General features: G+C 40.4%; 2 protein-coding genes across 7 annotated transcripts in view; one reads left to right on the top strand and one right to left on the bottom strand.

The window, feature by feature from the left end:
• LOC136754673 (transcriptional-regulating factor 1) overlaps window positions 1-96 on the bottom strand; it is an 84,340-nt gene extending 84,244 nt beyond the window's left edge. For both annotated transcript variants that reach the window (XM_066710745.1, XM_066710837.1), the window contains exon 1: window positions 1-96. This exon is cut by the window's left edge and continues 403 nt beyond it. The gene's annotated coding sequence lies outside the window, so the exon portion shown is untranslated.
• An 8,219-nt stretch (window positions 97-8,315) lies between these two features.
• Window positions 8,316-23,345, top strand: part of ptk2bb (protein tyrosine kinase 2 beta, b) — a 51,663-nt gene continuing 36,633 nt past the window's right edge. For 3 of the 5 annotated variants that reach the window (XM_066710525.1, XM_066710516.1, XM_066710464.1), the window contains exons 1-2: window positions 8,316-8,443; window positions 8,904-9,006. The gene's annotated coding sequence lies outside the window, so the exon portion shown is untranslated. Of the gene's footprint in view, window positions 8,444-8,903; window positions 9,007-22,905; window positions 23,243-23,345 lie in introns of those variants that run through there. The other 2 variants (XM_066710507.1, XM_066710500.1) reach the window with 2 other exon arrangements.

Below are 23,345 nucleotides of genomic sequence, written 5' to 3'. Positions count from 1 at the left end.
AGCTGGCTATACAGAGCGAAAATCCTTCCGCGCCGAGGTTCTGGTCAAGAACACAGGAAAGCAGGAAGTAAAAAAGCATGACAGAACAGAGACGGCAGTTTGGGGTCTGCGTTGTGCTGGTTACAGGCTTGAATACCCGAAACACAGGACGTGTAACTCACGCATTGTAGTGTCTGTTTGTTGTGCGATAAAGGGCATCGAGAAGACTCCACACACGCAGGTGCCTATAGGTATAATGAACTCGGTGCTTCTGCTTTGCAAAAGTTGGGTTTCATTTTCATTCTTACACGTTTTTCACGACAAGCATGCGTATGACATGTTTTGGACAGTACTTAAGTTTCCTGTAAGGACAGTGGGCACACGTCACATCGCTGCCTCTCTCACACACACGTGTGCCGCTCCTGCATGTCAGCCTGTGCGCGCTGTCCCAGCAGTGCCGCATCAGTGCCGCCAGCTCGGCTTTACAGCCAGGTGACCCGTGCGAGTCTAATGAAGCGCATCCATGATCCCTCACACTTACACGAGTTGCTGTCCTGGTTTCATTGCTGTATTACTCCATGCTTTTCGACGTACTTAATACTTATTGCAAACACAGTTTAGTAAATTACGATAATCTCAGTCAATTGTGTGTATAAAATGCTTCGCCATTCTGTTTAGGGCATCATGTGATTATGGAAATCCTTTTACTGAACCAAAAAGCCATCGTTACCCACACATCCCGTCATGTCTGCTTATACTATCGCCCAAAAAAGTGCCCCTCTGTTTTATGATTTATTAATATCAGTTATATGTATGAGCAATACATGCACACACATGAAAACTCACAGTGATATGTAATGACAAATCGGTATACAAATGTATATACATTTATATAAAATATATAAATATAACAACTATATGGGCAAAACATGCATTGTGTACAAGGTGTGCGCAAAGTAGGATCATCAAGCAATCGCTCCTAGTGCTTCTTCACAAAACTGTGGTTTAAAGTTCCAGTTAATGCCAGTCTCAGAGTTCAGGCAATCCATCTCTATGAACACATGGACACTACTGTTACACTGTGGATGGCAGGACCACTGGAGTCAGTTATGGTGCTGCTTTCCTGTTTGAATGCATGGATGCATTCTGCTCCATATGTTTAACATTTTCTTTGAAATATTCTCACATGGCACAGAGCCCCCTGGTGTTAAGGCTTGAGATTGGACATGATAGTGTGCAGCCAGGGTCCTGGCAGCACTGGTCTTTTCAGTTTAAATACCTGCACAAAGCCTTCAGGTTCTTCCAGACTAGAACTGGTGACCTCTAGCCTCAGACAGTGGTATCCATTCCTAGTCTTGTGTGTTGGAGTGCTTCAGGATTGTATGGGTTTCGTCATTCCACCAGAGCTCTGAATATCTTAATTGAATACACTTTTGAAACAACTACCACTGTTTCCAAGTCTCATGCCAATGAGGATTTCAAGTTGCCTAAAAAACATGCCAGACTGTGATCTACAGGTGTTGGTGAATGCCATTTTTTCAAAGGGAAGAATCCAATCCAGAAAACATTCACAAAGCATGTTTGTCTCACGTGCCTCCCACTGCACTGCTAACCAGTTCCATCCAACATGCAGAAACACATATCTCAGTCCTCCATTTCCTATGTGGTGGTCTTGGCAGTTTTTCATCTCCTCTTTGGTCTGTCTCTTCTTGTAATATGTCCGTCCCACAGCCATCTTCACTCTTTCAATGATGTCACACATCTTCGTTTATTCTCGGATCCATTGATTTGGTTTTCTATCTCTGCTTGCTATTTCCAAACATTCTGCTTCCAATGCTTCTTTCTGTGTGTGTTCTTGTTGTTTTTTGGAGCTGTGCAGTTTTTGTGTCATTTTTGCATTTAGTGATCAGGTGTCTGATTGCTGGTTGTATGCTTTGGTTGAATGATTTCTTCAGAGGCACATGGGCAGAATTCCTTTCAATATTGAGCTGTTTCTTCGAATTGTACTAACATTTGATTTCTTCCAGGAGATCAGCACCCATTCACTGGCAAAGTGCAGAAGTGCAATCGATACACAATACAATACATCCTAGTATAATGAGGTAATAAGTGCAGACAGTACAGTTAAGTCCTAGTTATGTGATCAAATGAGAAGTCACAGTAACCCACTGCTGCTGCTGAGGTGGTGACAAGGGAGGTGATGGGATGGGAAACAACAAATGCTGGGGGCGTGTGATTAGGATGGTGGTATTTATACTTTACTGGGCACAAGTGAGATTTGTCTAATCCTGAAAATACATTGTAACACAGTGCGGGGTGTAGTCGAGGAAAGGAGGTATGTGAGGTGGGGTCAATGCCACAAACCCTAATTGGTGTGCATTAGTTGCAGTCTTTTTGCTATTTCATATAATCCCAGAAAGTCTCCATTGGAATCATATCTGGACTTTGGTCAGGCCAATCTGACTGTACATACCATGGTTCTTTGTCTACCTCTCAACCTTACTTAGCAGATGTACCCCAAATATTTGTCCTGGGCCTCCTTCAATTCTCTCTCTACCACCTGAGCTCTATGAGTTCTCCAAGCACTTGATGATGCCCAGCTCTTCCTTTCTTTTCCCTCATCTGATCCTCTCATCCCCGCTCACATCTCTACCTGCCTGTCTGCTATCTCCTCCTAGATGCATGCACCACATCATCTCAAGCTTAACCCTTTTCCAAATCAGATGTTCTCTTCGTTTCCGCCTCCTCTTTGCCCTCTTCTGATCTCTCTGTTTCCATCCCCCTGGAATCTACCACACTCCCTCCCTCTCCTTGTGCTAAGACTCTTAGATTCACCCTTAACCCTGCTCTGTCCTACTCCCACCACATCTCTTCTCTTCAACGCATTTGCCAATTCTTCCTGATTAACATGCACAATCTGACCCTTCCTCACTACTCAACTCAGCTTCTCGTCCAGACCCTGGTTTTCTCCTGCCTGGATTAGTGCCTCTCCTTTCTGGCTGCCCTGCTTGCATCTGCTACTCCATTACTCCACTCCAGTTGTCCTGCACCAGAAGACGTACCGTACGCTCTCTCCACTCCCCTTCCTCTGGAGCCTATTCCTTTTCCACCCTCGCCCCTCAGTGGTGGTACGACCTACCCAGTGAGGTCAGGAGTGCACAGTTCTTACCGCCTTCTGGCATCAGCTCACCTGTTCAGACTGCACCTGTAATTACACAGACAACCTCTCAGCACGTTTATGCACCATCTTACTGAACTAATCTGCTCCTTCCTCGCTCCTGATTACTTATGTTTTTTAGCCCTTTAATCATTTTACTATAACTATGACTGTACCTACAGTGGGGGAAAAAAGTATTTGATCCCCTGCTGATTTTGTACGTTTGCCCACTGACAAAGAAATGATCAGTCTATAATGTTAATGGTAGGTGTATTTTAACAGTGAGAGACAGAATAACAACAAAAAAATCCAGAAAAACGCATTTCAAAAAAGTTATAAATTGATTTGCATGTTAATGAGGGAAATAAGTATTTGACCCCTTCGACTTAGTACTTGGTGGCAAAACCCTTGTTGGCAATCACAGAGGTCAGACGTTTCTTGTAGTTGGCCACCAGGTTTGCACACATCTCAGGAGGGATTTTGTCCCACTCCTCTTTGCAGATCCTCTCCGAGTCATTAAGGTTTCGAGGCTGAAGTTTGGCAACTCGAACCTTCAGCTCCCTCCACAGATTTTCTATGGGATTAAGGTCTGGAGACTGGCTAGGCCACTCCAGGACCTTAATGTGCTTCTTCTTGAGCCACTCCTTTGCTGCCTTGGCTGTGTGTTTTGGGTCATTGTCATGCTAGAATACCCATCCACGACCCATTTTCAATGCCCTGGCTGAGGGAAGGAGGTTCTCACCCAGGATTTGACGGTACGTGGCCCCGTCCATTGTCCCTTTGATGCGGTGCAGTTGTCCTGTCCCCTTAGCAGAAAAACACCCCCAAAGCATAATGTTTCCACCTCCATGTTTGACAGTGGGGATGATGTTCTTGGGGTCATTCCTCCTCCTCCAAACATGGCGAGTTGAATCGATGACAAAGAGCTTGATTTTGGTCTCATCTGACCACAACACTTTCACCCAGTTCTCCTCTGAATCATTCAGATGTTCATTGGCAAACTTCAGACAGGCCTGTACATGTGCTTTCTTGAGCAGGGGGACCTTGCGGGCGCTGCAGGATTTCAGTCCTTCACGGCATAGTGTGTTACCAATTATTTTCTTGGTGACTATGGTCCCAGCTGCCTTGAGATCATTAACAAGATCCTCCCGTGTAGTTCTGGGCTGATTCCTCACCGTTCTCATGATCATTGAAACTCCACGAGGTGAGATTTTGCATGGAGCCCCAGACCGAGGGAGACTGACAGTTATTTTGTGTTTCTTCCATTTGCGAATAATCGCACCAACTGTTGTCACCTTCTCACCAAGCTGCTTGGCGATGGTCTTGTAGCCCATTCCAGCCTTGTGTAGGTCTACAATCTTGTCCCTGACATCCTTGGACAGCTCTTTGGTCTTGGCCATGGTGGAGAGTTTGGAATCTGATTGATTGATTGCTTCTGTGGACAGGTGTCTTTTATACAGGTAACGAGCTGAGATTAGGAGCTCTCCCTTTAAGAGAGTGCTCCTAATCTCAGCTCGTTACCTGTATAAAAGACACCTGGGAGCCAGAAATCTTGCTGATTTATAGGGGATCAAATACTTATTTCCCTCATTAACATGCAAATCAATTTATAACTTTTTTTACTGGATTTTTTTGTTGTTATTCTGTCTCTCACTGTTAAAATACACCTACCATTAAAATTATAGACTGATCATTTATTTGTCAGTGGACAAACGTACAAAATCAGCAGGGGATCAAATACTTTTTTCCCTCACTGTACCCTACCCCTCGGGACGCACCAGGGATGGAACCCTATAAGTTCTGCGCTTGTTTTAGCTCGCTTGCACTGAGAGATATGCTTATTGTATTTTCCACTTTACTGTACTTTGTAATGGGTAGGGGCTTTGCAAATGAATAAAATAATAATAATCATTAGAAAACTGTCCTTTGTTGACCAATTATTCGTAACACACCTTAGAAGAATGCTTTGGGCAAGATGTACTAGAGGATTGCGCATATTTTAAGATTCCTAAATCTGACGCAATGAGTTGGAAATGTCAGGAGACAAGTACTAAACAAGTGGTTTGAAGACCCATTTTGCAGTTAAGCTGTTGATGTATATTTATTATTCTGGGCATTTCTATATATTTAAATCAGTATTTTGCAGCTGTCTTCATGAACATATTTTCTCACAGCACATTGGATTGTTTTTGTATTGCTAATTGCGATATGTTTGTGCTGGGACTGGTCTTTCTTGGTACATCCCTCCATCTTTTTTCATTTTAGAAATTTAGCTTTCACCAAAATCCCTTTTCATGATTAAATATTGGAGAGCTCTGTTTTAATAATTAGGTTGAATGTTGAGTTGAGAGATGTTGAAGCTGAATGTTTATTTAACTAATCAGGCCTTGCCTTACATATCTATTTACAAAATCTTACTGTGTTTCAATCATCTATTGCATGTTTTCCCCAATACAAAGAGTATACAAAGCCATGCCTTACTATGCACACTATGCCAATCAAGACCTTCTCTGTCTACAAACACACATAATAGCACAGAAATGTACGCCCGTAGACACACGCACATGCACACACACATATACACAAATGTATACATGCAGCCCCAGTTGAGCTTCCAGTCCTGTTATGAAGAGGATGGGTATGATGCAGGGGGTGGGAGTTTTCTCCAGAGGCCCCCTCCTTCTCGTCCTCCTGTTTCTAGCAGATGAAACTGTGTGAGGAGCGTGACCTTGCCTTCAAGTGAGTGCTGAAGCAAGATGGGGAGAGAGAGCGTCTCTAGAGCTGTGCAATCTCCCATGTCTGCAGAAAAGAGCCTCATCTCAGAGACGATGGAAAAAGTAACAAAGACGCCATGGAAAATGAAAACCGAAAAGCTTAATTAAAGCTCGGTTTTCCTGCACTGGACTCTAAGGAGCGGTGGTTTGGTTTAACGGTGTGTGCAGTGAGCCGCTGAAATAGTTAATCATACGTGTCAATATAAATCTGATGAGTGCTGTTGACAATGAGACAATAGGCAGCATGTCCACACAGCACTGGCGATGATTGTTCTACCAGGAGCAGAAATAAAACCAACTCACTAAACAATTAATGTATGGAGAAGTAATAGGTGTGTGTGTATTTATTTTTATATATACTTTAGATACCCTTTATTTATGTATTTATTTATTAATTTTGGGAAGAGTCACCCGGAGATGGCAACTGTCTGTAGTTTTGAGCAGAGTCCAATTGAGAGGACAGAGGCGATGCAGTGACACTTGTCTACAAAAGCAAAAATAAACGCTGAAGAGCTGCGGCCTCTTGGTGTTAGTGTGTTCTTTCTCTGAGTGTCTCTTCTGATTAATGTACACTCCTACTTCTAAGTTGTGAGTGGCAGGTGTGAATAAATGTTGCAGAAAAAATATAACATTTCTGTAAAGTCCTTTTAGGATTCTGGGACCTTTATTGGGGCTATTGTGATCGTACAGTCAAGGTACAATATCAGGGGCTATGAAGCAAAAATGTCCTCCAGCTATATCTCTGCTTGATTGAGCTGTATTCTAACGAGTAATGAGAGAGTAAAGCAGGTGTGTGAACAAGGTGGCGTGTCTATGACTGAAGACTGTCTGTGTCCTGATTCTGGAGGGACCTCTAGTGGTTCAAACGCTGAAGTGGAAATGAACTAAACAGAACCCCCAATACACAATTACTGGAATAAGAATTTATTTTCCATTTGTACATTCAACAAATAGTGAATAGTGAAATTACGATACGCTAGCAACTAAATGTCCCTTTGATGTTTGAATACGAAAACAGTGTCATAAACAAACATGTTTGGGAGAGTTTCACATTGAAGCAGATTCATCTACTAAACATCAAATAAATAAAACAAATATAACCACACACACTGCTCTGTGTGTGATCTCGGCTCAAGTACAGATACAAGGTAAGAAACATTGGCTAAGAAACCTCGAATGACCCTTTTCATGACTATTAATTGAGAGCTGTGCCTCAGATGACTGGCAGCAGAGGCACAGCACAGTATGCAGGGTATAGAAAGCCAACAGCGTCTATGAAACACAGTCCCTAAGAAATCACCATTACCACAGAAAACCATCTATATTTAGAAGTAAAACACATGGTTTGAAGGGCATTTGATAGAAGACACAGTGATTAGTTTGTAACACTGTGAAGCTAGTAAACTATTTTAAATTATTTTGTATGTAAATAAATAAGAGGTTTACTGTTTACTGTATTTTTATTTTCTGACTCATCCACAAACCCATTTGGTAATAAAAACATGTACATATTTACAAGCTATTCAATGTTTAATACCTACTTTAAATGGGGTTTTCGTTTTTAATATACATTAATACAACTAAGAAAACAATTCAACAAAGGAAATTGCATTATGATTCATGTTACCTATATATTGGATCCTGGGACATTTTACTTGTATGCTTATAACCACTGCAGTAGTTAAATTGGCCCCAAGGTGGCAGCTCTATTCCAGCTCTCAAATGATCTCCACGGACATGAAATTGACGCTCAGACATCTGCTGCTCCCTTAACTTGTAAGTGTGCCAAAAATGGAGATTAAACACAATAAACACACGTCCTAAAACAGCAGCCCGCTTTTAAAGCTGCTCTTCCCTTCCCTTCCCCTCCCTTACCTTCATATCGATCAGTGCAACACATTATAAACTCTCATCCAGTGTTCTTTGGAAGAGACAGGCCTTTTTTGTGTGATTTGCATGTATAACTTGTCTTCTCTGTCACTTCATTGAGAGGATGGGCATCAGTGTCTCCTATCCATTAACACAGGCCCTTTCCACTGCACAGGATGGCATTAAATATACACAAGGAACCACAATGACACACATGGCAGTTCAACAGGTTTTTTTTTAATAGTAATTCAATATTTAAGTCAATTTCGATTGCATATGAATAAATTAAAGAATTGTTCATATATATATATATATATATATATATATATATATATATATATATATATATATATATATATATAACTAAAACTATTAAACCAATCCCAATTGACACTCCATGCACATGTGTAGCACTGACACATGTGCTAATATTGGTCCAGTATGGTTTGGCCTTCACACTACTATAAGAGTTACGGTAAACTTTAAGAAAGCATATATACCAAGAAACAAGGAAGTGACAAGAAAAGAAGAAAGGCAGGGGTGTGGCTTCAGCTGGCTAACCACCTTTCCTCGGAGTGAAAACACAACTAATAGTCTGAGGAATCCATTGGCAGATCACTGGGCTTTGGATCCGGAGGAGAAGCTCAACGCCAGCCGGACACAGGTCAGTCAGTATACACTATATAGCGCCCAGCAGCCTGGCTCTGGGCTGCTCTGGGGGCTTGTGTTAAGCTACCTGTTTTAGCGAGCACAAGTCAAGGAAGTGAGCTGCCGCAGTTTTCTGTGGCCCGAGGGAGCACACCCCTGTGGCGCCTGGTACAGTCCCGCTGCTGCTGCTGGACAGGCATCCAGTGTGCTCGTCTCTGGGGTCACGGTGTCGACTGAAACAGTACAGGCGCACTCTTTGCTGGTGCAGTGTAGTTCAGAGATGTCTTTGATTTCGTTTTCTTCCCACTGTGACACACGATTCCGAGCATTTCTAGCCCCGCTGAGCGTATGGCGGTCACTTCAAAGCACATTAAACGTGCCGATCGGTACGCAGTGGTTTAATTGGATCGTGGATGTGTAACTTCTTGTGCTCTGTATTTTTTTGCGGGGCGAAACAAGTGTTTTTTTTTCTGTAGGAAGTGTGTGTGAGACGATCAAGCGCTTTGAATGACCAGTGTTACAGTGCGGCTCCGCGTATGCAGAGAGAGATCCGTGGGAAGAGCCTGTCCGGCCCCGCAGGTGAGACGTACCTGAGCACTGGCATTTCACTGGGTTTCTTTGGCATTCGTGTTTAGTAACACTTGTGGAAGGCACAATGCCATAAACTGTCAATAAATGTATGTATTTAATTTTTTAGTAATGCATTACGAAATATGTAGAGCTTCAACCCAGGTGAACCCAGTAGACCACGTCTGTCACTTCCATTTACGCTCAGTTTAGGTATTTATAACATACATGCTATGTTTTGCCAGATCATGTAGTGATCCATTTTTTTTCTTTTTATAGTTCTTAGATATTATAAAAAACAGTTTTTCTAGGGATTAGGATGAACAGATTGCAATCCAGAACATTTGTTGAAAACAACATATAACAAACACTTATAAGTTGCCCTGGACAAGGGAGTCTGCTAATAAATAAATAAATAACTAAATCAATAAAATGTACAATCGAGAGGAGGCCATTTGACCCATCATGCTCATTTGGTGTCCATTAATAACGAAGTGATCCAAGGATCCTATCCAGTCTATTTTTAAATGTTCCCAAATTTTCAGCTTCAATCACATTGACTCGCTGTGTGAAGAAGTGTCTCCTGTTTTCTGTCTTGAATGCCTTGAAGCCCAGTTTCCATCTGTGTCCCCGGGTGCGAGTGTCCCTGCTGATCTGGAAAAGCTCCTCTGGTTTGAAGTACAAACGTGTCAGGACTTTCCTACTAGCAGTTTCCCTTTGTTTTCTTTCCTTAGTGGAACATCTCCCATTGTCAGAGCTCTCTGCCCGCCTGGTCGCTAGTTTAAAAGATTCTCAATTTCTCTGCACATACACTCTCCCAATGCATTAGCCCCCCTTCTGTTTATATGTAGACCGTCCGGTTTGTACAGGTCCCATCTATCCCAGAAGAAAGACTAATGCCCCATAAATCTAAAGCCCTCTTCCATACACCAGGATTTCAACCACGTGTTGAACTTTCTAAACTCTGCTTGTCTTCCTGGCCTGGCACGTGGTACCGGAAGTATTTCAGAAAAAAATACTGTGGAGGTTATCTTATTTAGTTTCTTTCCTAACTCTTTAAATGTGTCTTGCAGAACCTTTGCCCTACCCTTTCCTATGTCATTGGTTGCAATGTGGACCATGACCAGTTGATTCCCCTTGGCTTTGGCCAGTAGCCCGTCTACAAGTTTAGGGAGATCTGCAACCTGAGCACCAGACAGGCAAGATACCATGTGGGTCTCCTTATCACTACAACACACTGTGTGATCTACACCTCTAAGAATTGAGTCTCCTACTATAACTACCTCCCTGTTCTGGGGGGAGTGGACACCACGGTGCTCTGGCGCTCAACTGCCCTCCCATCACCCTCGGAGCCGTCACTGTCCAACTCGGTGTCCAGCAATTGAAACCTGTTGGGTATTTCTAGCTCTTGGGTTGTCTCTCCTAAGGGTTGTGCGTGCCCTTTTCTGCAGTTATGACCTACTGTAACCCAGCAGTTCTCTACACTTTCCTGCTGTAAGGTTTCAACTCTCCTAGGTTTTGGCGTGCACACCATCTCTCAAATGGGCTGGTTGACCAATTCTTCCATATCCCTAATACAGTGCAGATCAACAAGCTGAGCCTCAAGATCACGGACCTTGATCTCTAGGATTTCAACATGCCGACAACGTTCACAATTGAAATCTTCTTGGATGAGTTCATCCAGGAAGGCAATCATTCTGCAAACTTGACACTGCAGTCAGGATTGCAGTGTCAGGATTGCAGGATTGGCCACATGCTTCTAAATGTAAGTTGTTGGTGCCCTGAAACTGTGCCTTGGTTTTTGTCCTCAATTCAACTGCTTGAATTTTTTTGTTTCTGAGAAACAGTGCAGCTAACTTTGGCAACTCCTAACCACTTCTGTTCACTTTTTGTTTCTCAACAGCCGCTTAAGTAGCTTTTTTTTTCCGCTAACTGCCACCGATTGACACTGAACTGACTCACTGACTCCACCTCCACATTCCTTGACTAGATCACCCATCCTTCAATTTAGTTCTTTTAACCAATTCAGCAGCTGGACTGAATTAACTACAATTAAGGCAAACTAGGAATAAGATTCACTTCAATTAAGGCAAATCTAAAAACAAGATTAGGAATGCTAAGACGGTCTGAAAGTAGAAAAACAACAAAATAGCTTTCTCTCTCTCCTGTCCTGTGTCTGACTTTAGCAACTCCTAAACACTTCTATTGGAATACATATTAGATTGATATACACCGATCAGCCATAACATTATGACCACCTGCCTAATATTGTGTAGGTCCCCCTTTTGCCGTCAAAACAGCCCTGACCCGTCGAGGCATGGACTCCACTAGACCTCTGAAGGTGTGCTGTGGTATCTGGCACCAAGACGTTAGCAGCAGATCCTTTAAGTCCTGTAAGTTGGGAGGTGGGGCCTCCATGGATCGGACTTGTTTGTCCAGCACATCCCACAGATGCTCGATTGGATTGAGATCTGGGGAATTTGGAGGCACTTTCAACACCTTGAACTCGAGATTCATCAGACCAGGCCACCTTCTTCCATTGCTCCGTGGTCCAGTTCTGATGCTCACGTGCCCATTGTTAGGTACTGACCACTGCAGACCGGGAACACCCCACAAGAGCTGCAGTTTTGGAGATGCTCTGATCGTCGTCTAGCCATCACAATCTGGCCCTTGTCAAAGTCGCTCAGATCCTTACGCTTGCCCATTTTTCCTGCTTCTAACACATCAACTTTGAGGACAAAATGTTCACTTGCTGCCTAATATATCCCACCCACTGACAGGTGTCATGATAATGAGATTATCAGTGTTATTCACTTCACCTAATGTCATAATGTAGATGTAACCAATATATGCATTACTAGATCAGTAATTTACAGAACAGAGTTACCAACACCATGCTTTAGGTGAAAATCCAAATACATTTGAAGATCTGCTGTGAAAAGTGTACAGTGGGTCAGTTAGATGAGATTCAAGGTCTTTAATCTGCAGGTGTAAGCTATTTCGCTTGAGTTGGGTCTTTATTGTTACTATTAAACATTTTAGTCTGGTCTGATGCTGAAACCTGTCATGTTTCACTCTTTTTTTCTAGACAGGGGTTGCTTTCATTTCCCATAGACTGGCACTGGATCATTTATAATATTGTATTTCAGTTTCCATTTCTGGAAAACCACTGCAGTGCTAGGCCTATATAAATGCAATTATATGAGGCATATCTTAGTTCAGTTTAATAATTTTGCATATCTGTTGTTGTGAAATCGCAAACTGGAATATTTCATGGTCTAAAATCACAGACATATCAGTTTGAGAGATGACAGTGATGGCTCAGAGGTTGATGGGAGGGCAGCTTCATCAGTACATGTTTTGTTGGATAATGACCCTACAATGCATCGGTTATCTTAAACGTTTCTGGTAGAAGAGTAATTATTGTTAAATTAGTTGTATGAAAAGCAAAGATCTATGTACAGATGTGCTCTTTTCCTTGTTTAGTTTTTTTTGTTGGTTGCTTGTTCTACAGTTTCACATTTCACCTCAGCTGAGAGAAACATTTACTTGATGAAACAGGATATCGCAGCCAGAAAGAGCTGCTTTACCACAAGGACGCAAGCTAGGCCATCACACACTATATGTAACTAGAACAATATAGAACAGTTTTCCTGTAAACATACAGATTAGGTTTCTAATGAGCATTAATTTATTGTTCAATAACTATAGGTCTTCACGTCAGAGGGAGACACTGACAGTTTTTAGCTCAGTTAAGCTCAACAATCCTGTGAGAAATCATAACGGATACAACTGATGGTACTGATGAAGCACAACACTGAGTTGCTTTGTTCAGCCAGTGTCATTCATGCGGTGGACAGCATAGGTGCCAACTGGATGGATGGAATATTCTGTCGGTGTTGAGGAAAGCAATTCAATAGCAATAGCAATAGCAATTCAAAATATAATACAATTTACAAATTCCAATTTACAATTTACACAGGCAAGTACAGTAAGTGAGGTCCTACATCCTGAACGGTAAAGCTAAGTGCTGTCAAGATGTAGGGTCACAGTCAGGGGCTACGGTAAAAGGAGCAAGGAGGAAATCAATCAAAACCCAAGAAGCATAATAAAACTGTGAAGTGCTATCTAGGGGGGGATAAAAGGACTAATATTACAAGTACTGTCGGAAAAGATGCATCTTGAGTAAGCGCTGGAAGGAAAGGTCCATGAACACATACCCCGCCTGCTGCCTACCATGTGAACGATCACATAAAAGCCTGGCTTGTTATGATACATAGTATTGAAGAGGACTTCCCTATTTCTAATCAAAGTCTGCAGTGCTTCACAGTGCACTAAATTTGAGATTGAATTTGTGAATCCTTCCCCTAGAGTACAAGCATTAATAATCTGCTTTTCTGCTCCATGAAAATACTTGTACACCACAGCATGTCGTGTCCTTTATAAACAAATACCTCAATACCTCGGCAGTGTTGTTTGGCATTTTTCTACATTTCTTCTTGTTTGGTGATATAGTTTTTCCATAGTTGGTGTCATGGTTTACTATACTTCTCCATACTTGACCATGACTTTGTCACTCACAAAGACTGATCAACTGGCTAGTGTTTCAGTAGGAACAGTGACTAAAGTTACATCAGCATTTAAATCTATGGGAAAGACATCAGTAAATAGGGTTGGAAATTGTGGTGAAAAGCGCACATTTGATGACCGTGATGCTCGTGCATCACTGTGATATGCAAGGAAAAACAGAAGAGCGGCTCTCTCCCAGGTGACTGAGAATGTCAATGCAGGACGTGATCAGACTGTCAGCAAGAACTACACAGAGAGGGATATTATAGCAGGGCTGCAGTGCATAAACTCATTTTCAAAGACAAATGCATATCTGAGAATTCAGTGGTGTAAAAACCATAGGCACTGGTCTACAGAGATGTGGAAAAAGTGATCTGGTCAGATGAGTCATCCTTCACCATATTCTCAGCAAGTGGGCGAGTGCTTGTGTGGCGACACCAAGAGTACGGTACAGGCCTGACTGCTCAACCCCTACAGTGAGGGGGTCCGGAGGCTCTGTTATGCTGTGCATTTTCCTGCAAATCATTAGTGATCACCTTTATTCTATGGTGACACATTTCTATCCTGATGGGAGTGGTCTCTTCCAGGATGACAATGCCCCCATCCACAGGGCACGAGGGCTCACTGAATGGTTTGATGAGTATGGAAATGATGTGAATCATTATGGCCTTCGCAGCACCAGATCTCAACCCAATTGAACATCTATGGGAGATTTTGGACCGACGTGTTAGACAGCGCTCTCCACCACCATCATCAAAACACCAAATGAGGGAATATCTTTTGGAAGAATGGTGTTCATCCCTCCAGTAGAGACCAGAGACTTGTAGAATCTGTGCCAAGAGCATTGAAGCTGTTCTGGTGGCTCGTGGTACCCATACCCAACACCCTACTGAGACACTTTTTGTTGGTTTTTCCTTTAATTTGTCACCCGTCTGTATATGTTTTTAAATATTTGGTTCATCTGAAGTATTTTGTTTATTGGCATTCTGCAGTGATGATCACCAAACACAAGCAAAGTGTGGCTTTGGCATCTGCAATTTTTCTTATATCAGACAGGTAGACAATATCATTTGAAAATTCAGCCACTAACAACATGATTTTCAAAAGATAAGATGCTAACAAAGAGGCTGATGTATGAAGCCAAAATCACTTTGTTTATATGTTGAAAGGTGCAGAAAAGGGGTACATGATACATTAAATATAAACTCGTATGAAAGGAACTAACTTAGTGATAAGAAAGAAGTTTTATAAATAGCTTTGCAGCCAACTTCTTGTTTTGCTCCTTTTGAAAATCAAACTGTTATTACTTGGCCAGACTCTTTATTTACTTGTTCTGTACTTCGGCTTAATACAGCTCGGCAACGTTATATTTACCAAGGCATATTTTGCACTTTTTTATTGTATTTCTTTTCTTTTTTCTGGTTCATCACAGGGTCAACATGCTCTCATGCTGCTTCACTACACTGGACATTTGGGATGTCATGATAGACCATTATAAATGTTTCTAAGCCATTTTAACTATGGTAGAGTATGGTTTATTCATAGTAGAGTGCAGTATAGCAAAGTGAACTCATGCTAAAACCTCCGGCAAGCACACTAGAACAATGGCCGTAATAAATCATTTCCAAAGTCAAAAAGTCCTACAGTAATTTTACCAGGGTAAATTTGCCTAAATTGAGAAATTAAAGTCACAGAACATTAGGGAGTGAATTGTTATGGTTCCCGCAAGTTGCGTATCTAAAAATCCTAAACTCAGCAGTGCCACTGTGAGAGCTGCCAGCATGACTGAATTTGAGAGGGCTTTGCTTGAGCTCCTTTCTTATTGAACGCTGTTAAATACAGACTCTGCACTGTGTTGGGTTGCATTGTGCCACATTGGATACTGATATAGAAAAAGTCAGCGTCTCTTCTGTGGCCACCGTTTACCCTTGGCCCTGAGCAGACCATAGCAGACCATAGCATTTAAACACACCACATTCAGTTCAAGGGCCTTAACATTGACTATCTATACTGGGCACAGATATTTGTTTTCTATTTTCACCTAATAAAATTACAAGCCATATTTCAGAGCTTTACAAATAATCAGCTCCTTCAAAGGGCAGACATTAGAGCCGTTAAAGTTGCCCACTCCACTTTTCCGCATTTGTTGCAGTACACAAATACATTCATCTAGCAAACTATTCCTACTCGACTTCTTAAACCATTCATTCTATGCTAAGAAGTCGAGGTATTAGTATTCGTTAATGTCCAACTGAAAAAAAACTTTCTGTTTTTTCCAAAAAGAGGGATAGGTATTTAAAATATAATCCACACTGAGAAACGTTGCTGCAGCGCACACACACAGAAACACACACACACACACAGACTGTTGTGCTTTACAGTAAAATACAGATTTACTTTTTGCTGCACAAACTCTTGAGAAACAGTGGGCCTTTTTTTTGTGTCTCAGAAACATGTGTGCGTTCGTGGGTGCGAATGTGTGTAGGGAGGGGTGTTGTAAAAAGCACAGTATTGAAACTACAATAAAGTTTTTTCTGGACATAAAGAGACATTATTGTAAGTGACTTCTGTGTTGTTGAAGTATTATGATATAATACCGGTGGTGAATTAAATGACATTAACCAGTAGTTTCAGCCAAATAAAGACAGTTAAATGCTGAGATACTGGTATTAGTTTTTCTGCAAGCGTTTTTATGACATTGCCAGGAACGTTTACCAGGTAGATACTGTGCAAATTGGTTAAGTTACTTTTAGGATACTGCACAGTACTGCATTCACCTGCATGCAAGAAAGAGGCATACAGAATTCAGTGGCCCCTGTAGTCTTGCAGTAATGCATGCAGTAGAGTGTTACCAGTTATGGTAACTTTGTGTTTTAGTGTCTTATTTTAAACAAAGAAAGAACCACAACTGTTGGGACTGTTTGTGAAAGTAGTGGTCAGAGGTGCAAGGATGACGTTCCTGTACAGAATAACTGTGAGAGGAAATTGGAAATATGTGTGTGCTTGTGGATTCTGTGGCTCTATTATTATGTTTTTGGTTTTCTTGAAGGTGAAACATATACCGAACAGAATATTTGTGGAATAGGGAAATTAGAAAGTCATCCATAAAAGCCTGGTGTTTTAGTAGGTTGTAGAAATTATTCTGTTCTTTAAAAATCACTTTGTAGCCAATTTCCTGTTTGCAGATCAAGCTTGGTTATTGGCCTGACGTCTGTTGGAGTCAGAAAATACCTTTACATAATTGCTATTCTGTTGTTTTTGGTAGGCATGTTTTATTTTAAAAGTTATTATAATGTCAGATCATTAATATTAGGTATTATTTAGCTCTTATAATAGTCCAATGTATGGTAGCTGAATGTATACCCATGTGTAATAAAAATGTCACTTTTCATCTTTCATAATTATTGTGCAGAATGTTTTAAGTATTGGTTCTTTTTGGAGAATAAAATAATTTGGACTTGTTAGGATTTGAAGAAGGGTCATTAGTCATACTTTTTTTGAAGGAGCCAGGGGTAATAAAAAAGACTTCAAAGCATATTGTGAATTGCATGAGTTTAAATGTGGTAAGAGCAACACACATAGATTTTCAGACAAATGGCTAATTAAAAGTACATGATAATAAAAATTAAATTATACTTTTTAAGATAAAACAATGTTTAAGTTAAAAAAATCTATACTAATTTCTTTCTCAGCTAATGAAACACGTATCATTCCACTTCCTGTGCTTATGAAGTAGCACTTTATCTTTTAAGACATGTTTGATTTCATCTCTAAGTTTAAAACAATTTTCAGATCATCCTGTTTCCAAAGCTCAACCTGGTGATTGTTTTTGTTTGCTTCTCTGAACCGTAATCAGGCAGTGATCCAAAGACCAGAACGCATCATCTTTTCAACCCTTCAGATGTGCTGCAGTCATTGACAGAAGTGTGCAGTTCTCGTAAAATGCAGGTTAACTGTGGGCGGGCGGCACATATGCCTGTGAATTGGGTTTGACTCAAAACCACTTCTGAAACTGCAGATATGACTTGACATCTCAATCCAGGCCAAACTAGCATATTGCGCCTGATATTTTCGAATCTCAGTTTGGATTGTACTGTCAGAAGTTGAACCAGTGTTCATCCTGGGTACTTTGGTACATTCCCTGAACAGCGTGTCTGATTTGTGGGCAGAGATGGTTAGCTTTATAGCAAAGGTTATGTTCTTATTGGGAGCAAAATTCAGTTATTGTTCAGTGTCATGATGGGATGGGTTTCAAAGCTGTGGTCTCCAGGATGCGATGAGCTCGTAGTGTTATCAGTGTGAAGCGAGTTAGTCCTGATAGAAAGAAATGTAATTGGTTGTTAATGAATGCACTAATTTATATTTCTCTGCTTAAGGACTGCAAATAGAAAGGTTGGACTTTCACCACTTAAGGGATTTATGCCTTCCATTCTGGGCTGTCTAGCATTTATTTAGCGTTTAAAGTAAAATTTTGACAGGTTAGCAGAAAGAAGTTTCCTCTGCCTCCATCCAGATAGTGTCTTTAACTGTAGGTGGAAAACCCGCTTCTGACTGATGGTGACAGATTCATGCTGGGCCTTTTCAGAATGTGAAAATTGTGGCCGACATTTTAAAGTGAAGATGTATGTAGGTTTGTGGTCTCATTCAGACGGTCACAGATCAATCGGTTCAAATGGGATTTGTTAAACAAAACAATTCCATGATTTCTTTTTATCTCCAATTGTTTATTTGTTCTATGCTTTATTTTCAGAGTACATTGAGACATTAAACTGTGTACATTTAAATAAAAACTGGAAAAATGTAAGTGATCTAAAACTTTTGACAGGTAGGTATTTTTGATAGGCTAATCCCGAATATTTCCATAAATCTACTCTCTTGAATATAAGATTTGTAGTCTGGAAGGGTGTGTCACATATGAATTTGGTTGTATCTCGTTATTTCCTGTATAGAACAGGTTAATGTTTGGTTTCCTTGCTAACTATCTTTTATTATATAGGACCACGATTCTCACACAATTTTGTCAAGTACAATCCAGTTTGGCTGAATGAATACTGGTTAGGACACAGATAATGCTGTGTCAAGCCAGACAACTTGGAGGGAAATACAAATACACATACAAAGTAATCACCCTCTCTGTGCTGGGGGCAAATAAGGAAGTAGAGGAGCAGTGTTGCAGAGGTGAAATGTGCCAGCTTAGAAATGTTGCAAGAGTGTGTTTCAAAACCCAAAACAAGAATCCCAGCAAACAGCAAGTTTTCTAACTTCCCATTGAATTGATGTCCATTGTGTCTTGTCAGAGACCCAGGGCATGAAGTGTGTACATCCAACTTCCTGCTACATTAATACAGAGAGAGAGAACCTGGTGAACTGAACAGTGCGTTTATCTGAGTGTCATTGGCATGGATGTGAAATGGTGATAATCTTGCCACGTGGCAGCATTCAGGCATTGAAAGGCATTGAAATTGAAGACTGAGGCACAAGTGGTAGGAGTTGAGATAAAAGTGCCATAATAACACATCCATATAACTTATGAGAACTTCATTAAATTGAGCAGCAAAAACATATAGGTTCTACAGAACCTCAAACACATATATTTTTATACATCGCTCAATGTCAGCCATTTCTCAAGACTGGGGACACAGTTTAGGTATTGTTTGATATAACAAGGTGCTGAATTGAATGAACTCGAATCCTCCAGACCATTCAGGTTGTTGTTCTTCAGTTTCTGTACATGTACTGAAACTCTTGCTGAATTAGATGTTTTCACGTCTTTATTAATTAATGATTTAAAAGGTTCCAATAATACAAAACTTGCTGGATTGGAGAGACCCCAGTTCTAGGACTCCACTTGGATATGGAAAGCTGGAGATATGACTACAGTTAAAAAGCTGACCAGGATCCAGACTACGATTATCTCCTTTTGGTTTAAGTATTGTCTGCTTCCAAGGTGAAAGAAAAAAATAAAGGAAGATCAAACGAAGGAAGTGGTTACTAGATCTAGTGAGCATGTGGTTGACTTTGTTAAAATAAGAACGTCTAGCAAAGAAACCTCTATGAAACTCTAAAATGTGCGTTCCACTAAGAAAGAACTGTCATTTAGCAAGTTAAACACAGATGAAAATGCTTTCACTTTAAATCTGGTGTTGCCAAACATGTTTTGAAAATGCTGCCCACAGTTACGACATTGTTTGACACAAGATGTCAAGATGCTTTAAATATGTTTGGGACTGAAAATACAACTGTAAACAAATGCAACTACTGTCTAATTCAATATTTTACTATTTACTAAGTAGCTGGTCAACACTTTCTTATGACACCTGAAAAGCACCTACAATAGCCATGAGACATACGACCAAGCCATGTCAGCACTTAATCCAGTTAGCACTTAATCCAGTGAAGCTTTACTGAAAAACAAACTGCTTGTTTTCTTTTAAACAGGAGCAAAGGAATGAAGGATATCATTCAATGTGGGTTTATTCAAGTAAAGCATCTTATTCCCATCAAAAAAAGATTGTATCTACAAAGAGAGAAGTATCGAATGGGCTTGCGATCAGCAACCAAATTGTCACATTCCAAAAACAAGAACTTGATGGTCAGAAATAGCTACTTGCATAACATATAGACACAGATAATCCAACGGAAAAAACATGAATGAGTATTAGAATCTATACATATTGCAGAGACATCAAGACAACATGGTACTGGCGTCAGTGTTGCTCATACAAACCACACAATCGCATACATTGAAATCACACCAAATTAAGAACGGGCTATAACCAAAATGTATGAAAGGAAAGTAGAATAGTTAGATTAAGTACAGATGCAGACGTGCATAGGTGGACGATAAATTAACCACAAAGACCAGTACAGAAAAGAGATCAAAGTGAATAATTTCAACTACTTTAAAGATCGTTGATGGTATCTAAAGAGATAATAGTGTGCTTTATCTAGGTCTTTTTATGGTTCTTAGGAAAATGCAATCTTTTTATTCAATATATTTGCATGTTTTACATTTATATTCTTAACACAATGCTTCACTCCAATGTCACTATTTTATTATTGAGCATTCAGTCTGCAGCTGCTGCTTTTTCCTCTTTGTTAAATCCACTGCTGTACTTCATCTTGAATTAAAAATTGAGCTGGAAACCATATTTCTGCGGTTTCACCCTGACTACAAAATGTTCTGCTGTTTTGCTTGTTATGAATACAGATATTTTCAGGGTTTTAATCAAATGTGGGGGAGTGGTATTGTTTAAAACTTTAAGAATATTTTACTAACTTTTTCCCCTTGCCCAAACTGCTCGGTTGTAATCTGTGCATGTTATACATATTTTCCATTTTGAACGTTTTCCACTATTTTAATAGGAACACAAATGCAATTTAAACCACACATTTACGATTTCCTTATCTGTGATTCATAGGCTGTTATTAAAATATAAAAGTGACATTTTATTTTAAGAAACTCTTGCGAAGTGTAAATATTATGCAGGGTAGTTATAACTCCACACCCACTAATAGATTGCTTATGAATAGAAACACTTTCTTTTTTTTGCCTTGAAAACGTCTTCAAAATACCATAGTTAAATTTATCAGGGCTTAAAATGGATTGTGATCGGACAGATTTGACTAAAATGTTGTTCTTTGTGATGCAATCTTATATCAAAATATATGTGGTGCAAAGTTATACACGGATTTGAAGAAGAGCCTTTTGTTATAAAACAAAAATGAATTTGTACTTCTCTAATATTATTTTTACACTTGTTAGATTACTTTTAGCTCCTGACAAAGCTTGGGGTTTGTTCTGTAATGTGCTGAGATACTTCTGATGTCAGGTACTAATGTGTAAAAGCGTAGTGTTACATGCCTTTTTGCTACCAAGGCCCTGCAGCTTAAAGCACCTTCTGAAGCTCATCCTTGATCTGTGTGGTTTATCGGCTGCTTGACATGTGACGACTTTAAGAAGAAAATGCAGAGCAAAGAAACTCTAGTAAAACATGCGCTGACATGCAGGCATTGCACAGAAATGCCAGGGTTTGTGCAGGGCTTCATGTTCAGAAGCTGGAAGGAAATACATTTGCACCAGGAACATGCTTTAGTTAAGGCCAAAAACTGTCAACATAGCTATATGTATCAGAGAAAATATGAATTGTATACTTACACTTCGGAAAGTGGATAACTGTGACCTGTTTCCGATTGAACTATGTGGCTCAACATTGTAGATTTAGAAACGTAAGGTAATGTCTTACCATAAAAGATCAAGACGATTGCTACCTGTTATGTGTTTCATGTTGTTTTGTTTGGTTTTAAAACGTATAGGCACACAGTAGGATTACACTAGTGTGGACACATTGTGTTTGCTTTGTGTAGAATCTGAACGTGCAGCATTTAGATTGTTTCTCAGTTATTACCTTTAGATATTTATTAGAATAAGACCGTGTGAAATATCAGAAATAGACCCTCCCTCTGTGCGATCGGGGTTGTGTCATGACATTCCTGAAAATCCAGTTCTGTGATTCAGTGGTTTCGTGCTGTGGTGCAGAATCTGGGTCTATGTCTGAACAAACACATCTATCACCTGAGGTCATATTCTGAACAGTACTTGTAATTGCCCGCTCTGTTCCTTCTCTGCAGTAAACAGGAGCAGATTTCCCAACAGCGGGTTGAATATTTGGACAATTGTGAGGCCAATATGATCAGTATGAATCTGTTAATGGTAAGCAACAGTGTAGGCAGATAGTAAACTCTCCTGTCATGGATTATTTATATATGAATTTATCAATCCACTATGTGGATTGTGCATGAGTTGCACATTTCATAGTGGATATTATTTTATGGCTTCTGATAAGGATTGTTGAAGAGAGTGAGGCATGAAAGCATAGCAGCGCTGGGAAGTGTCCAAACTTTTACCTATGCACTGCAGAGCATTGCATTATGGGAAGAGAACCTTCTCCCACTGCATGCACTCAGTTTTCTTTCTGCTCAGGAAGCTATTTTGCTTAAACAGCAGGTCCTTGTGGCACAGGAATGTCAGAGCCCAACCAACATCTCATCTGTGTGTGTGTGTGTGTATGAACAGCTGTAGTTTAAAGTATTCACTATTTTAAACAATGAAAATTAATTTGTTCTTTGCTATTCATTGGATATATTGCCCCCCCCCCCGACTTTATTTAAACAAACAAACAAATACATGAATTGTGATAACACAAGGACACAATTGAGCGAATGTCACCTGCAGGCCCAGAGTCTGTGATAAGACCCTGCCCCTTGTTTGCCTCCCATGAGACTGTGGGGCAGTATGGCCGCGCCCAGGGAGTGAATTCCAGGCATGCATCCGCGAGAGAGAGACCGACAACAATCCACCGCTTCAGGCACACAAAATACCTCTTTCTCAAAAGAGAGAGCAGAGAGGAAAAGCAGAGCCTGAAGTAACTTTCTTTACACCTAAGGGTCCTTATGTAATGTCTAGGCTTGGTTTAAATGATCAGAGTTAAAAAGTGATTTAGCAAGAGATACATATATAATATCCTTAGACATTCTCTGTGTTCATATGTTCTTCGAGTTCCGTTCAGGTAGGGAGCAAGTGTGGCTGTGGAGATGCCTGTACAAAAGGGTGAAGAATGCCTTTTCCTCAACAAATGTTACTTGTGTGAATAGGGCTTATTCTGCATCAGAACAAGAGGTAAAGTATATCCAGCTGAGTTTATTTAATGCTCTGTCTGGTCATTCATATGCATATTCATTTATTTAGTAATTGTTACATAGTACAGTGGGACCCGCGATGA

This window comes from Amia ocellicauda, chromosome 1 (genome assembly GCF_036373705.1).
Source record: "Amia ocellicauda isolate fAmiCal2 chromosome 1, fAmiCal2.hap1, whole genome shotgun sequence".
Taxonomy (NCBI): Eukaryota; Metazoa; Chordata; class Actinopteri; order Amiiformes; family Amiidae; genus Amia; species Amia ocellicauda.
This window is presented reverse-complemented; position numbering and strand designations above follow the sequence as displayed.